This window comes from Saccopteryx leptura, chromosome 2, assembly GCF_036850995.1.
Source record: "Saccopteryx leptura isolate mSacLep1 chromosome 2, mSacLep1_pri_phased_curated, whole genome shotgun sequence".
Lineage (NCBI taxonomy): Eukaryota > Metazoa > Chordata > Mammalia > Chiroptera > Emballonuridae > Saccopteryx > Saccopteryx leptura.
In genome coordinates, this window is record NC_089504.1 from 215,785,540 (window position 1) to 215,804,157 (window position 18,618).

Here is an 18,618-nt window from a genome sequence, read left to right on the forward strand (position 1 = left end):
ATGATAAAGTCACTCCTAGCTCTGTAAGGGTGCTGGCTGCTCTGGGGAGCACCTTTGAAGGTAGGGAGCTTCCTCAAGATGTCAGGGACTCCCCAACAGCCCCTGCATTGTGGTGGCTACATTTACTGGGGTCTCCAGGAACCCCAGTGATATGTGGGGGCAGATGGGAAGTAAAGGGGGGCTTCTCCTTCTTCCACTCTCCCTGCCCCGACCTGACCCATGCTAATGCCTTCCTGGTGCGCAGCCTAAGGTCTTAGTCTCTTCCTGGAGTGGCCACTCTGCCACATGGAAGTCAGCTGGAGCCCATGTTTCGCAGATACTGGGAACCCAGCTGGCCAGGCTAGGATAAGATGTGTTTATGATGGAGCTGCCAGCAAGAAAACAGTGTGGAAACATCCTTAATAATGCAACTGAAATGAAAGTCATTGCAGGTGGCAAAATGAATAACAGTGTTCTGGATTGAGGCCACTCCATTTGTTAAGATGTATCAGCAGCTGTTTACTAGGATACGACTGAAATAATGCTTGTTTTTATTTGGCTTTTCTTAAATGTGGTCTTGTTATGCAAGTTTTTGTAACCACTATACAAACATTCCCAGTCTCATGCTTCTCAAGCATGTTTTATGGAATTAAAAAGAATTCTTTTTTTCAGGGGGTGGTGGTGGTGGGTATGAAAACATTGATAATAGTGTATGCATTCATTTCCTGTGGCTGCTGGAATAAATCACCACAATCTAGTAGCTTAAAGGAACGTACACTTATGATTTTATGGTTCTGGAGGTCGAAGTCCACCGTCAGTCTCAGTGGGCTGGCATGAAGATGTCGGTGGGACTAGTTTCTTCTGGAGGGATGGGGGAGACGGGGATCAGTGTCCTGCTTTTTCCAGGTTCTAGAGGCACCCGCATTCCTTGGCATCTAGCCTCTCCCTGGGTCTTCAAAGACAACAGAGTAACATTTTCTCCCTCTCTGGCCTCTGCTTCCATCATTGTATCTTCTTTTTCTGACCTTCCTGCCTCCTTCTCTAGGGACCATCTCCTATCTCAAGATTCTTCATCTAATCCTATAGGCAAAATCGCTTTTATCCTGCAAGGTCACATACAGGTTTTAGGATTAGAATGCAGACCCCTGGGGAGACATCATTTAGCCTACTAGATTTGTAGCAAAGTTTTTCAGTTAAGTAGGAAAGTATTTGAAGGTGAAAAATATAAAGAATATCAGCAGTGACCCTTGCAAAAGAATCAGAAATGGTCTTCTCTAGGGGACAGCACTGGAGTAAGACAGCTAGGAACACAGAATAGCTTTTCTTTTCTTTTTTTAAAATTTATTTATTTATTTATTTTACAGAGACAGAGAGAGAGTCAGAGAGAAGGATAGATAGGGACAGACAGGAACGGAGAGAGATGAGAAGCATCAATCATCAGTTTTTCGTTGTGACACTTTAGTTGTTCATTGATTGATTTCTCATATGTGCCTTGACCGTGGGGCTCAGCAGACTGAGTGACCCCTTGCTCAAGCCAGCGACCCTGGGTCCAAGCTGGTGAGCTTTGCTCAAGTCAGATGAGCCCACGCTCAAGCTGGCGACCTCTGGGTCTCGAACCTGGGTCCTCCGCGTCCCAGTCCGACGCTCTACCCATTGCGCAACCGCCGGGTCAGGCGAGAATAGCTTTTCTTAATGAGCTCTTCAGGTTTCAATTTTCTTCTTCTTTTTGTTTAAACTAAGTACAGTTATTTAATAACACTTCTTCAATTAAAAAAAAAAGAATGTTATATACCTCAACATGTTGGCAGTGGGCAGAGGGGCACCTGTATTTAATGTGCTATGATACAGGTGACCACATGGTAGAGAAGGCTGTACCAAGGGCCAGGGGAACCAGGACGGGGCAGGGAGCCAGGACAGAGGGGGCTCTATAGGCCGTGGCCTTCAAACTGGGGCACAGAAGTACCCAACCCAACATTTTTCAGGGGCACAGACAGGGGACCAGGTAGCAAAGCCTCAACTTTCATATGGTCCTTTCTGGAGGCAACTTTCAGAGGGGTCCCTGGTTCCTGCTCTGGGGTTTATGCTGGGACACTGTGGTCAGAGAGCAAGGCCTGGGGCTGGATGGGGGAGACCCTGAATCATAGCACAGAGAGCAAGGTGCAAATGCTAACTCTACAGACATAGAGCCAACCCTTCCCAAGGGTATGACACAGCCAGAACAGCCACGCAGTTCAGGCCAGGGGCTCTGATGCCTACAAATGTGGGTGGACAGATTTCCTGCCCAGCCACGGCTTCACACTGCCCAGGACAAAAACCACATGTTACACATCTATCAACAGAGTTCCCTCCTTGAGTTCTGGATCAGCAGGTTTGGGCTGCAGAGTGTTTTGAACTCTACTAAATGCCCAGAGAGCTGGACCTCTGTGGTTGGTGGAATCAACCATGTTAAACTGATCTGCACTTGATTCTTATGCAGTAAGTCCCAGAAGCTGAATGCTGGAGTTGAGTTCACTCACAGAGCACATGGGCTCACACACTCTGGCCCTGTCACACACATTCACCGGGTGTGGCAGGCCTTTGTCGCTCCTCTTTTCACAAAGAGCTCATACCTTCGGCCATGCACTCCACTGCATTGCTGAGAACAAGGGAGGAAAAGGAAGCGCTTGGACTTGACATTTGTCTGTATTCTGTCCCAGTGTGCAAGGGAGTTACACAGAATGCCCATCACTCCCATCTCGGCGCTGCTGGGCTCGGACAGCACGCACTCCGCGCCTTACATCTCAGTTGCTTCTGGGCTTCTCTCTGAAGTTCATATTAGTTCATATCCATGAACTGACAGATGAAACCATGCTGTTTCTCAGACAGAAAGCTCCATTCATCAACTGGTGTGACAAGAGGGAAGTGATATGGTATCTGTTTTCCACTCCTGGGGCACAAAATCTGTAGCTTCATGTGTTTTGACAAAAATACATTCGAGGCACATAGAAGACAAAAATACTGAGCAGAGAAATAAATAGGATTTTAAAAACATTTCCCCCAGGCCCTGGCCGGTTGGCTCAGTGGTAGAGCATCAGCCTGGCGTGCAGGAGTCCCGGGTTCGACTCCCGGCCAGGGCACACAGGAGAAGCGCCCATCTGCTTCTCCACCCCTCCCCCTCTCCTTCCTCGCTGTCTCTATCTTCCCCTCCCGCAGCCAAGGCTCCATTAGAGCAAAGTTGGCCCAGGCACTGAGGATGGCTCCATGGCCTTGCCTCAGGCGCTAGGATGGCTCTGGATGCAACAGAGCGACACCCCAAAGGGGCAGAGCATCACCCCCTGGTGGGCGTGCCGGGTGGAACCCGGTTGGGCGCATGCGGTCTGTCTGACTGCCTCACCGTTTCCAGCTTCGGAAAAATGCAAAAAAAACATTTCCCCCATTGTTTTGTGAACAGGTCGTTGAACACATGGCCTCTATGTAAGTGTAAGAGTAACCTGGAAACAGCAGTCATCCCCTGAGTCTCAGCAAAGCCCTGTTGGGCTTCCCAGAAATTGGGCCCTCAGGTACACAGCTGTGAGCCAATGCACTTATCAATCAAGAAATGCCCAGTGCAGACTAGGATGGAGGGCCTCACCGAGGTGGCATGCGGCAGAACCTCACCAACCATTTGTCCTGTGAGTTTGGGCACTTATCTGGGAAAGAAGTCATAGAGTTAATTTTTTAATTTTTAATTTTTGCTGCTACGAAACTCCTTCACTTGTAGAAATGAAGGCGGAAACAGAATTGTCACTGAGCTCTGGGCTGTTGCAGCACTGAGAAAGCCCTGAAACAGGACCTCACGGTGAGAAAATGAGCCCTAGCACCAAACGGGGATGCTTTCGGAGTAAGAGCTGTCTCTTACATGTAAGAATTATTTCTCTAAATGATAACAAGTTCACTATTTTCATCAAATGCATAATAATTATTGTAATGCTCACAACCCAGAAAAAATTTTTAGCACCTAAGCCTCATGGTCACATTCAATATAAGTGACCTTCATTTCCCATTAATTTGCATTTTCAGCTGCAGAAAAAGTAAAAAGGAGATCAAGAAAAGACTGTCAAGCATAAAAATATGTTAGGAGAAGCTCACTAGGAAGAGATGAATGAAAATGTATGGTCTCCCCTCGCTCCCACCATAGGGACTCATGTGCATGGTAGGGACAAGGATCATGGCAGGTGCAGCCCTTCTCCTCAGGGAGAGTCCTGCCCAGCAGGGAAAGGAGGACCTGGAACCCTGACAGAGCTGAGGAGCTGCCTGGATTTGGAAGGAGGGAAGTTGGGAGGACAGCAAGAGTAGGCTGCTCACCAAGTCCACAGAGGTGGGCACACGCAGTGACTGACACCCTCACATGTGAGGACCAGAGGCAAGCATGGCCTGGGTCAATGCACAGAGGGGGGTTCACAGGGTAACCTTTGTGGGGACACACAGCCAGGTCCCAAAGTCAACAAGTCCTTTCTCCAGGACGGTGACCATGGTGAGAGGACAGGACCATGGATAGGTAGGAGGAAGTAGGCAGGAGGGGCAATGAGACAGCCTCCAGACTGCTAAGATCAGCGACTTCACAATGATAACAGACCAGAATTCACGCATCATCCACTTTCCCGTGGCCCCTGAACATTCTAGGCACTGAGCAACAGTGGCCACAAGATAATATTTACATTGTCAGAATTCTGTCTGTGTGAATTTTTATTGTTTTCAGCTGAGGTTCACTGTGTGGTTCTGGATATCTGGACCTGTGTATAAGTATGTTTACTTATAAATCCAAGCCAAGTTTAAACAAATGGCCTTAATTAAACATCCACTCTGACCCAGATCCATAGTCTGCCAGAGCTGCCAGACACTAAGCAAGACAAGAGCCCAAGGACGTCTGCAGCGAAGAACACGGCAAACTCTTCCTGGAAGAGCCTCCCAATGTGTCCATGTGCAGAGGAATGAAGCTGGAACCTTGCCTCACACCACATACAAGAATTCACTCAAACTAGTCCCAAGTCCTAAGGAAGAGCTAAGACTATAAATGTCTTAAGCAAAAACAAAAGGGAAAAGCTTCATGACACTAGATTAGGCAATGATTTCTCAGATATGACACCAAAAGCACAAGCGACAAAAGAGAAAATAAATAAATTAAAACTTCCTGTGTACCAAAGGACATAATCAGCAGAAGGAAAAGTCAACCCATGGAATGTGAGAAAATATTTGTAAGTCATGTACCTAATAAAGAACTAATATCCAGAATACACACACAAAAAAAGTCTTAAAATTCAACATCAGTAACAACAAAAATCCCAAACCACCTTGATTTAAAAATGAGCAAAGAACTTGAAGAGAAATCTCTGCAAAGAAGAGATAAAAATTGACAATACGCACATAAAAAGATGCTCAATATTACTACTCTGTCTAGTCCGGGGTCCTCTCCTGGTCAGATTATTGACAACAAGTTACAAATCCAGTTTACACACATATTGGTTTTGCTGAAGCTCTCTCTGTGTGTCTCTTTCTCTCTCTCTTTCTCTCTCTCTCTCTCTCTCTCTCTCTCGATATTTCTGCACCTCACGGGCCTAGGTTGAGCACTTAAAAGCTACTAGGGTACTCAGCACTAGAAGACTCCCATGAAGGGATAAGCTGGTCATAGGCTGGGGAAGAAAACAGGCAGGCAGAAGAAAATGTCCATACAGCAAAGCACACTATACAAACAAATGCCCTCCCCTTCCCTGCAGCACCTCCCCCATGGGATTAACAGCTGAGAGGAGGGAGACAGAGAGTATAACCTCCCAAACATATAGCCTTGCTCTTTGTCAACTCCAGACCTACTCTTACTCTCAGCCCCTCAAAACTTCCCGTGTGTTTGCTGTCATAACCTTCTTCCATGCTGTCCTTGTCACCGTGGATTTTGTTGCGTCTGTTCCTTTGCCAGGAAAAAACATCCCAAATATGCCTCGCCTGAAGCTATTACTTAAGACTACCCTAGTGAATCAAATTATACACGGCCCTTGGCCTGCCTGCTGTTCCGCTGCTGGGAGGGACACTGGGCAAAACCCATGCACAATTCCTACTTACTTCTTCTTATCATCATCTTCAACCCACAAGCCTCTGGACCACATTTTCAAATGGGTCCTTAAACATCTCATCCAATGACTCAAAATATTGTACTTCACTTCAAAAAATATCCAACCCTCTCCTCTCTAAAGGAAAGGTGGGGCTCTGATCCCTACATTATATACCTGGTGCTGGACGTATGCCCAACATTTCTCCTGCCCTGCAGAGCACTGGCAGACGGGTGGTGCCCAGACAGAGTGTGCTCTCTGTGCTGTCCTAAAATGAAAGACACATTACACAGTCTCCCTGGTCTCATTAAACATCTCTATTACATGCGGCCTGAGACCCCAAAGAATAGAGGACAGGGTCATAAAAAAGAGAAATGGCCTGACCAGGCAGTGGCGCAGTGGATAGAGCGTCGGACTGGGATGCGGAGGACCCAGGTTCAAGACCCCAAGGTTGCCAGCTTGCACGTGGGCTCATCTGGTTTGAGTGAAAGCTCACCGGCTTGGATCCAAGGTCGCTGGCTCGAGCAATGGGTTACTCAGTCTGCTGAAGGCCCACAGTCAAGGCACATATGAGAAAGCAATCAATAGGCCCTGGCCGGTTGGCTCAGCGGTAGAGCGTTGGCCTAGCGTGCGGAGGACCCGGGTTCGATTCCCGGCCAGGGCACACAGGAGAAGCGCCCATTTGCTTCTCCACCCCTCCGCCGCGCTTTCCTCTGTTTCTCTCTTCCCCTCCCGCAGCCAAGGCTCCATTGGAGCAAAGATGGCCTGGGCGCTGGGGATGGCTCTGTGGCCTCTACCTCAGGCGCTAGAGTGGCTCTGGTCGCAACATGGCGACGCCCAGGATGGGCAGAGCATCGCACCCTGGTGGGCAGAGCATCGCCCCATGGTGGGCGTGCCGGGTGGATCCCGGTCGGGCGCATGCGGGAGTCTGTCTGACTGTCTCTCCCTGTTTCCAGCTTCAGAAAAATGAAAGAAAAAAAAAAGAAAGCAATCAATAAACAACTAAGATGTTACAATGCGCAACAAAAAACTAATGATTGATGCTTCTCATCCCTCCATTCCTGTCTGTCTGTCCCTGTCTATCCCACTCTCTGTCTCTGTAATAAAAAAAAATAAAAAAATAAAAAATAAATAAATAAATAAATAAATAAATAAATAAATAAATAAAAGAGAGAAATGGTAGGTCTTTCTCCCGTCAACAAGTCACCTGGACTGGATTCACTAATTTCATAGAAAATTTCAAAAGCTAGCTAAAAAACAAAAAGATATCCCCTCTGAATACATGAGTGACCACCACCTTTTTGAAGTGCCTCACGTGCCATAGAGAATAGGGGAAGAAAAGGGATGACTGCCACTGGTGGGTCACAACAGTGTGACTGTGCTTGATGTCACTGGACTCTGCACTTAAAAATAATTACAATGATAAATTACCTGTTGTATATATTTTACCACAGTTTAAAAAATTAAGTGCCTAAGCATAACTACATATATTTCTTCATAATAAAAATGCTAAGCTTTATAGCTCATTAAATTATAGTAATGTCAAAATTAGCATTAAACCATAGTGCATTGAAAGAACAAAAAAAATAATAGAAATAGCAGACTATGTCAACCTCTTTGTATCAGTTATCTTTAAAGTGAGGTTTAGGAATAACCAGAACTTCTATTTCTATTATTAGAGCTGTGATTTTTAAGCTGAAAGATATTAAATAATTTAAGCTTTGAAAAACAAGTATTAGAATGTGTAAGTGGACTTGACTTGTTATGAGCTTAATTTATTAGATAAATAAGAGTGACTTAAGTGTTTGAGACATTTGGTTTGTGTTGTAAATGCCTTGCCAGGCACTTGAACTGCTGAAAAAGAAAAATGAATACATTAAGTTAGAAGCAAACTCAAAACATTCAAAGAATTTACCTTTAATAAGAAGCTGATCAAGGACGATAAATATAAAGAAGGCATAAACCACCTGGGGAAGGCTAGGGAGTATCCAAGCTTGCAGATCCTGAACTTGATTAACCAGCTGGACTTGTTTTCAAACAGGAAGATAATATCTAGTGATGGACACCCCAGGGTGGTGAGGAAGGACAGAGTGGGCTGAGTAAGAGGCAATACTGGGAATAAAATGTGCGTGAAATCTAACGCCTCAGGGATACCCACCCTGCTCAGTTTCCCTAAAATGTCTCTTATTGCCACTGCCATGAGAATACATCCCATTCACTGCTCCAAAAGTGAGAGTAAGCACAGCCATGTAACAATCTAGATGTGGCCCAAAGGGAGCCCCACTGGCCCTGCCCAGAGATGTGCTTGAGCAGTGGGCAAGGAGCCTGGGATGGCAGCAAGACCTGCTCCAGGACTTTGGGGACTCTGATGAAGGGGGTCAGGCCCATCCCCATGAGAATATGGAGGAAATAGCTGCTCTTCTAGCAAAACAGAAATTACCAATATCAACCTTAGACAAACTGTAACATTTAAATAGTTCAACTTCCGTATTAGACATTAGAAATGTGATTAAAGATCTACTTCTGGAAAAATTCAGTCCAATTGAATTTTATTTACTTTTTAAATAGATATTTCAATCTTGTATAAACTTTTCTAGACAACAAGAAGAGATGAAAAGTTTCCTTTAATTTATGAAAACATAACTTCATAAACTAGCATATGAAAACAATGTTACTCCAAGTAAGTGTATAGAGGCACTCTGGATAAAACAGCAGCAAAATGACTCTCCCAACATATCAAAATATGTTCTGTCAGCATATCCAGATCTATACTACCAGAGGGTCTGCTCAGCAGTGCAAGGATGGTTCAAGAGCAGGATGTCAACAGAATTAAGAAGGAAAACTAGTGAAGGAGGAAAGATGCAGAGAGCCCAGGCTAAGTGATCAAAGAATAAATGCCCCTTACTTACTCAGTCTGCCCCTGCGAGGTCTGAGGGACACAGAGGGAGTGCAGGGCTGAGCTGGGGGTGAACAGCAGGGTGAGTGCCAGGAGCAAGGACACTGCTAAGTGAGGTATAAGACTCATCCTGCCACAGAGGGGGGAACTGTGGGCAACAGAGAACATGGTGTCGGTGGAGTGACTAAAATGGGAGAAGGGCTTTCTCTTGGTTATGACTGCAGGTCACAGGTACCCAACTCAAACTGGCAGATGCAGAGAGGGAATTTACTAAAGGGGTGACCATGGGTGTCCCAAGCCCACAGGCCATGGTGTAGCTGATGTCAGGGACATCCGCCACTGGACCCTGGTCTCAGCTCGCCTCTCTACTCCTCTCTGGGGCTGGATGTCACCCTCCTTGACACTCCTGCTCTCCACGGTTCTAGTCCACAGGGCAGGGACCTAAGCCCTTCAAAATCTGAAAATGTCTCATCCCTCTGTCCAGGTGTCACAGGCAGGCAGCTGCAGCCACAGTCCACCCTCCTGAGGAAGACGGCACCCATCTTGGTCAGAGATCAGGCCAGGCTGTCCCCGGGACAGGAGTTTAATAGTTCAGTTTGCTCCTCTCCCCATCCTCTCCTCGCCTCCTGGCCCCTCACCGGAGGCGGCAAACGGCATCCAAGCACGCTGGGCCAAAATCACATCAGCTGAGGTTATGCTGGAGTCTCAAAAGAGTTGGATGTTTTATGTCTGTTGTATTTGGGGTCACAATAATAGTAAAAATGAACAAAATAGCTCTGAGAGTCATGGGTGTTTATAATGATTTTGATCCTCCTGCCATCTGATGGGAGGGGCAGCCATGACGGCCTCTATCTTGCAGATGGGGAAATAGAGGCAGAACTTGCCCACATTCAGACAATTAGCCACCCAAGAAACCAAGCTCCAGTTTGGTCTCCTGACACTTCACCTGCTCTCTTACCTGTGAAAGGTCAGGACAGTGCAGTGTGTTTGGGAGAAGCAGCCCTGTCCCTGGGCCCCACTGCCACATTCATCTGTATGTGACCATGAGAATGGGGCTCTCCAGGCCCCTGAGAGCAAGAGGAGCAGGAGTGCTGGACCCCCAGAGCTAGGTGGGCAAAGAGTCTTGTGTCTTCCTCTGAAGGTGCCCCCAAAGTACAGACACACCATGGGCCTGTGAGCCAGTGCCCCCAAGCACACTGTTGACTAAAACCCAGGCGTGGTGGGTCTAGGAGTGAAGAGCCTCACCCAGGGGGCTCCTGGGTGTTGGTGTTCATTTGGGTTGTTTGAAGGAAGCTGAGGGCACCAAGGAGGGGAGTAGAGCCCTGGGATTTCAGAGCCCTAGTGTAGGAGCTGAGCCCTGAGGACAGCAAAGGCCCAGGCAAGGAACCTCAGCACCTTGAATACAGGTAGCCCTAGGGCGTGGGAGCTGAGCAGGAGGCTCAAGCTGGGCAGAGGCCTTTCTCCTGAGCAGGAAAGTGCTCCTTGACCCACTGAGTGGCTGCACCTGGAGCACGGCCCTGATGAGTGCCAGTGGAGGGTGGAGGGGGGCTAGCCACAGGGCCCAGCCTACACTGGGCTTCAGTCCACGGGAGAGAAAGCCACTGAGACATGAAGTTCCCCTGGTGGAATTTCCCAGGGCCCCTCTTCCACCCCTGCCCTGGAGCAGCTGAAGATCAACGGCAAACACCGTCCACAAAAGGAACAGCAGGAACAGAACCACCAAATGAAAAGGACGGGAGTTGGGAAGAACCACTGTTCCTGCAAGGGAAAAACCAGCCTCCATAAAACTCCGATGACCCAGGAGGAGTAAAAAGAAAAATAAAACCAGCATGGTCATTAACCCAGGAAAACAGCATAAACCCAAGAAAACACAGCACTGACTTGCGAACAAAAATTTTTGAACTAAAAATAATACATTCAGGCTACTAATTTTACTCAATAAAACTTAAACCATTATTGGTAGGAAATAAGGACTGAGGTGTAGATGAGACAGACTAAAGCTGACTGGGAGCTTGTGAGTAGGCAGAGGGAAATGAGAGCCAATGGAGATAAGGGAATAATGAGGGATAAAGACACAATGATGACTTTAAGGAACATTCGGAGAGAAAAACTAGAGACTCATCAGGTAGATAACAAATTTTCCAGACGAAGAAACATGAATAAACGGAACAGAAACAATAATCAAAGATTCAATAAACTTAACTGAGCTGGAGACAGACCTCAATCTGTTTAACAAAAGAACTCATTGGGTAGCAAACAAAATTAATGAATGTTTTATATTCAGATATAAAACATCAGAAAAGTACAAAGAAAGACAGAGCGGCCCAGGAGAATTCCACACAAACACAAGGTGACAATGAGAATGGCCACAGTGTCACGGCTGCAAACCCAGGCGTTGGCACCCAGCCGGGTCACTGCCAGGTGGCCTGCTGCTTGTCAGCTGCACGTCAGCAACACGCAGGATCAGAAACAGTGCTAAGAACATTGTCTCCCTGAAAAACCAACTCAGAAGCTTATCCAGGCAAATAGGGTGACTTAAAATAAAGACCTACAAACAGGGAATGCTGGACGGCAGAATACAAGTGATTGAAGTAGAGTTAAGTACAAGTAGGTTTTGTGAATAAAGTCTGAAAATCACCAACTATCTCTCTGTAAAGCTAAAGCCTGCTCCACCTTATTAGAAAGGATGGCTCTTTGGGATTACACCACAAAGGAAAGAAGATGCACAGCGTGGGTAGAACCTGGGTCCAGAGTCGGCACCAGAGTCTCAGTGTCCCCGACCTCCCCAAGACCCTTCTGACATGGCTCACATTAGAAAGAACACCGGTCCCCATCCTACCCCATCACCTGCACGCTTAGCTCAGCCAACCACCTCCTGCCAGGCCCCTCCATACCTCCTTGTGCTTCACAGCTTCGTAACATTCATTCCACTCATTTCCCGTGTGCTATAGTCAGGATTCCCCAAAGAAACAGAACCAACAGGGGACCTAGCTCTCTCTCTCTCTTTCTATCATTATATTTAGAGAGAGATTTATTTTAAGGAATTGGCTTCAGTGACTGTGGTGCCTGGCACACAAATTTAGCAGGGCAGGCCAGAGACCAAGGGCAGAGTTGATGGTGCAGCTCTGGTCTAAAGGGAGACTTCCTCCTTCCTCAAGAGATCCTGGAATGTTTTCTCTTAATGCCCTCAACTGATTGGGTGAGGCCCACCCACATTAGGCTTTACTGAAATGCTACTGATTTCATGTTAATCTCGTCTAAAAAATATCTTCAGAGCAATATCCAGATATGTTTGACCAAATATCTGAGCACCATGGTCCAGCCAAGTTGATGTGTAAAATTAACCATCACAACCTATTAATCCTTTAAAAATTAAGTTTTCTGAAGCTATAAGGACAGGCAAATATTCCCCTTTCCAAAGAGTAAACCACCTAATCTTACCTCACACATGAGCTATTTCTATCATTCATGTGTATATTTATAATTACATTTCACGAGCATAATGTTCCATTCTGAATTACATAGTTGCGGCAGGGGGAAGGGACCATGAAAAGTATTCATCTCTCTCAATATTAGTATATCTTCTTTCTACTTATGTTTTTAATGCTGAGAAATTTGACAGCAAATCACCAACATCATGGTATGCCTCCCTGAAATATTTCTGTATGCATCTCTAAAAAGATACAAATTTTCCCCCACAACCAAATAACATCCTCATACTTAACAAAATCAGGACAAATGGTTTCATAATGTCTAATTTTCCCATGTTGCCAAGAATATCTTCTACAGCTGGTCTCTCCTACCTGGGCCTCACTCACAGATGTACTGTCCCCGGGGTATCAGGCCTGTTACTGACAAGCTGGAGATGGGCCAGCTGTCCTGGAGAATGCCCATGGCCTGGCTTTGCCTGGTCACTGGTTTCTCGATCCTCTGTCATTCCTGAAGCTGGAACTTGGATCTAAAGCTTGTTAGATTCAAGTGAAATATTTTTGGTAAGAGCGCCCTGTAGCTGATGTTAGTTTGTAGAGTTGTGTCATCATAAAAAACATGAAATTCCATTGTTGCCCTGAAATGGGGCCAAGACCGCCTTCGGAGTCAAGTTTCTGCCAGTGATTTCAAATTAGTACATTGATATTGGCTAGATGACTTAAAGTAAAAATGGACAAACAAAACAACAACAACAACAAAAGATTCCTTACAAAGAAAGACTTACATAACCCCACAACCAGCAGTAATTAATGCACGTTGGCAACTCTCATAAACCTCCCATTTCCCAGCAGCTCTTTACAAAAGTCAGTCTGGGCTGTTCACCCCGGAGAATGCCAGCAGGAGGCTGGATGCTAGTGTTACCACATCAACATCAAGGAAGCCTCCCATGTGGCCCACAGGCCCAGCGGCCTTTGCTGTCCCCCCACCTCCACTCTGATGACCACCGTGTCTGGGGCCGCACCTCCAGTCCTGTGGGTCCGCAAATCCGAAGACCCTGGGTTGTCATTGTTCCTCTCAAGCCCCCTCTCAAGGTGGCCTGGCCTGCAGAGGCATAAAATATAGCTCACAGATGTTGGTAAGAAACCCAAGTGCCAGCACTAAATGGCAAGGCACGTGTGGATGCTAGCAGGCCCCACTGTCTGTCCCCTTTGCCTTCGGCAGCGTCCTCACTGTAGCCGGAGCGGGTCTGCTGCCACCAGGCTTGCTCTCTCACTGTGAGCAGGCAACAACCTGATGAGGTGGGGCACTTCAGCTAGTTCTGTCCACTGTCAGGTGGGGCACTTCAGCTAGTTCTGTCCACTGAGGCTGCCCCATCCCAGGTAGCACTCCTACACTCCCCTTCGCCCACCTCACAGGTACCACAACCACACTGAGGGATGCCCCATCCTCACACTCTCTGGTAAGAACACTGAGTGACCTCACAGTGTGGGCCAGTAACAAGTCCTGTGCTGGATTGTGTCTCAAGAAAGAGGGCCTTTTCCTGCTGAACAGACAACAGAGCAGGACGTGAGGACAGCTCTTGGCTGACGCACCCCGGGCTTCAGTGCATGCCACCATTTCTCAAAGTGGCAGTTCCTCCTCTCGCTTTTCCCAGATCACTGTCTTCACGTCACCCCATAGCCCCCCGCCCCACCTCAGGTCACGAGCCAGCAGCTCCAAACACGGCCCCCTAGGCCAGCACCGCTCATCCTCACCCACCCAGCAGAGAGGGAGGGTAAACAGAGACAGGCCAGACCTGTCCTCCCTAACACCCAGAGAGAGGCACCAGGCCTCTGGTTACCACAGAGAACAACCCAGCTCTCCGGGGGGAAAGCCCTGGTCTGCAGCATTTGCCAATGTCCATGGCATAAATACACTCACATGGCTGATGTCAAGCCGCCAACGTGACAACATCACTAAACATGGGTTGTGAGAGCTGCCCACCCTGGGCTCTCATGAGCCACACACGCAGAGTCCAGCTTACCCTTGCAGGCTGCCGCTCAGGCAGGGTGGAGTGTAGGCAGGCTTAAGCAGCATCTGTGGGCCCAGGGCCCCAGAAGACCTAGGATTTTCTCAAGGGTAAAAGCAGAGACCAGAACCAAAGAGATGTAGGCACAGTTCCAGAAACTTGGCCTTCCATCTTCCTGAATTTGATTTTTGGCTGCATTCAGCTTACCCACTGCTTTGAAACAAACATCCCAAAACTTAGTGGCTAAAACAGTAACAATCACAATACCAGCTCAATAGTTGTGATTTGGCTTAGCAGGACCAGCTTGTCCCTATTCCGTGGTCCTTCAGCAGGAGCGACTCTAAGGGACTAGGGCCAGAATCCTCTGCAGACTGAACACAAACCCATGAAGGAGGACATGCACCCTGCAGGACTTACAGGTAAGAAGCCCAACCCCAAGAACCAGCGGCTTAGACCGGCAGGGATCCCTTTCCCTTGGGCAGACATCCACACTGGCACAGAGCCTCAGGACACCATCAGAGACCCAGGGCCTTTGGTCTTTCTGTCCACATTCCATGGGTCATGTGCGCACCCATAACTGCAGTGTGTAACTGGGTGGGTAGTTGTTTGCGCAGGCACGTTGCTGCCCTGCACTAAATTGTTGGCAGTCTGCAAACACAAGTTTGAGGGGTCACTGACTTGGGGCCTGAGTTTGGACATCAGATGTTCCTGTACAGGAGTCTGGATCTGGAACAAGTGACCCAGAAGCAGGACAGTGTGGGCAGTGCCAGTGGTGGTCTCACCAGGCCACCCTCTGGGCCTCCCTGGACCCAAGGCAGTCCATGAGAGACTGCTTGGGTTACAGCACATGCAGGCACACACACACAGATACACGTGCACACATACAAAGATACATGCACACACACACGGCATCCAAGCACAATAGTGGTGGGGGTGCTTTACTCTGACAGGGTCAGCATTAAGCACAGCCTAGGAGGGACAGGGCAGGGTAGGAAGCAGGCGAGTGCCGAGTACCCGTCAGAGGAGGGGGAGCATGGGGTATGAGTTTTAGACGAAACGCTCACAGTGCAGGCTGCGGATAACAGCCCAGGTATCGTTAAGTGTGGGCCCAGACCCACCAAACCAGCACCTGTATCTAACAGGACCCCTGGTGATGCCTGTGCAATCACTTCTGAGAAGCCCAGGAGTGGACAGGACTCTGAAGGGACAACAAACTAACCTCAGCAACTTAGTCAGCAAGGGGCCTTAGGGAGGCCAACCTCTAGGATGTTGGGCATGGCCTCTGCCCCACACTGCCCCTGTGGTCATGGATCCTGACAGTGTAGCTAAGTTACTAACCAGCTGACCTGCCACCAGGGAGATTATCTGGTGGCCTGACTTCATCACACACATTCCTGGAGAGCAGAGTTCCCTCTGGCTGGCTCAGAGGGAAAGCCAGGACTAGGCAGGTATGCTGGCTTGCAGATGGAGGAACCACTAGGCAAGGACCAAGAGTGGCCTCTCAGAGCTGAGGGTAATCCCTGCCCAACAAGCAGCAGGAAAATAGGCCCAGTCCTCCCAGCCAGGAACTGAGTTCTGCCAACAACCTGAGTGGCCTGGACAGGCCCTATGGCCCAGGTGAGGACACAGCCTGGTAAACCCTGAGCAGAGCCCCAGCCTGCTCCCAGAGTGCAGGACTTACGACCTATAGGCGAAGCTGATAAAACAGGAGGGGTTCTTCCCATCCACTTATTTATTTTTACTGTGGTAAAGTACACATGACATAAGATTTACCATTTTAACTATTCAGTGACATTAAGTGAATTAACAGTTCTGTATAACTATTGCCTCTATGTAGTTCCAGAACTTTCCACCCACCCAAACTCGCTGAGTGAACCCTCAAATGTAGGTCCTTGAGGGCACAACCGGAGAAAGTAGTTGTGGGTCTCTGCCAGAGGCCATAGGAGCCGCGGAAAGTCCCTGTGGGACATTCACCAAAGACCCGGCCACCATGAGTGGTCTGTTCCTCTAGGCACGCCCAACCTGGTTCACTTTCTCCTGTGCCCAGGAAACTCCATGCCCAGCACAGGACCGTCAGGAGAACATTCTTCCCAGGGCAAATCTCAGACACTGCGAGGAAGTGAGTGTGACCTTTTCTCCTGTCTCAAAGATCCCCGAGCAAGCCCATACTACCTGGCAGGAAGGGAGGAAAGCATCTGCCCTGCTTTTGACTTGGGGCATCTAGAGCCAGCAGGATACCTTCCCCTGGGTATTTCTGGACATCCTGGCTGGCACTGCATCCTGGAAGTTCTCCAGGGGAGGGGCTTGACTCCACGCAGTGGGAAGAGGCTGGTCAGCACTGTCTCTGGAGCAGGTGAGGGGCTGACAGGATCCCCAGGCACCGCCTCTGGGCAAGCACTGCTGGTTCATAGCAAGAAAGCTGCAGGAAGGCTGCAGCCCTTCTCCAGCTCCTGTCACCTCGGATACTTCTGATCTGCTGTGCCCGATGACAGGGTCCTGACACAAGCGCCACCCCTCCTGGAGCGGAGGTCCTGCAAAGTGCCTCTCTGAGCAGATGAGAATTCTTCCATCCATCCAAGTGCAAGTGAATGCATGTAAGAGGATATTTGCACGTGTCCTAGCAATCTGCAATATGGGAGAGTATGGCCCACCACACTACATTGGCCACCAGCACGTCCCCTCCTAGAGCTAAATGGGACTGGGGTGAGGGTGAGGTGGGGGCATTTCAGGTCCTCCTTTGACCACACCAAAACTCTTGTCCCTAGAATCTTCTTTCTGCTCATTAAAATAATTGGAAGTATAATTAACCAAGTCTTAACTTTTTCCCTTCAGGTCTGCCAGCCTCAGCTTTCTTATTTAAAATATTTTCCATTTTAAATAAGAAACATAAATGAAGTTCTGGTCACTCATGGAGGTCATAAGCTTGGCTTAGTGCATGCCCCTGGCTTTGCAAGCTGGCACCCTACAGAGGCGCCCTCATCTGTCTGAACATCCCATTAATTTGTAATGTGGGGTGAGACAGTGCTCATATTGTAAGGTTAAAGAGGATCCCAGGAGCCAATGCCTGGCCCTTCCGTGGGGCTCAGGAAACCTTAGCCCTGCTGGAGGGGCCTCGAGTGTCCTTGATGAGGCGGTGATAGAGAAAGGGTGTGAGCTCTCCCACAGGATCCAGTGTCCCTGTTAGGAAATATTCGTTACAGTGAGTGTACAGCACAAACATGGACATGTAAGACAGCGCTGCTCACCTCTCCACTGCTGCTAAAGGAAACAGTATTCTCCCTGTTTATATCTCAGTCTGGGCACTTCGTGGGGAATTTGGAAAGTACAAAAGAACACAGGGAATAATCTAAAAAATCACCCTTGCGGCCAGCAACTGCCAGTGTTTAAGTATTCCTTCCCAATTTTTGAAAGGATGATTGAATTAAAACAGAATTGACCATTATAAATGACATTTAATCTGTGTCAAGCCTATGAAAGACAGTAATGGGAATCAGCCCCTGGGGACCCACCCCCAGCAACACAAGCTGGGCTGGGGGATCGCTGAACAAGGATCAATGCAGGCCGAGGGTCCCGGTGGGTGGGCAGGTATGCAGTTAGTAGCTGGCAGTTCTGTGGCTCTGTCTGTGGCTGTGTCCCTGGTGGAGTGTGGGGACAAGCTGGGATGGTGGTAGTAACTGGGGGCTCAGTTGCCTGGTCTATGGGGCTGTTCCCAACCGAGTCCTGGCCCTCACCCCAGGGCCCTGCTGCCCGGGAAGCAGCTTCCAATTCCAGGATGGACCTTCAGGACCAATGGTTGGGTCCCATCAACAAGGATGTCTCACAACTCTCTTGTGGGCATGTCCGTCCCGTACCACCACAGCAGCAAGAGCAGAAGAGCCCTTCCCCCACCCACCCAGCCCGAGGCCCTCACAAGGACAGAGACCCACAGACAATGCTCCCCCAGTCAGAGTCCTCTGCTTGCTCAGTGTGGGTGCCAAGCACCTCTCTGTCAGCCTGTTTCCCAGGACTGCACCGGGCAGCCGCCACCCCCATGCCCTAGCCCCACCTGCAGTCCCAGGACCCCAGTCCCCAGCTTCTGGCTCACTAACCACTTCACCATTCTGCCCCTTTTAAAGTGCCCACAATAAAACCATGAATTTAGGTTTTTTAAAAAGGTTGATTTTTTTTGCCTGACCAGGCAGTGGCGCAGTGAATAGTGCATCAGACTGGGACGCAGACAACTCAGGTTCGAAACTCCAAGTCATCAG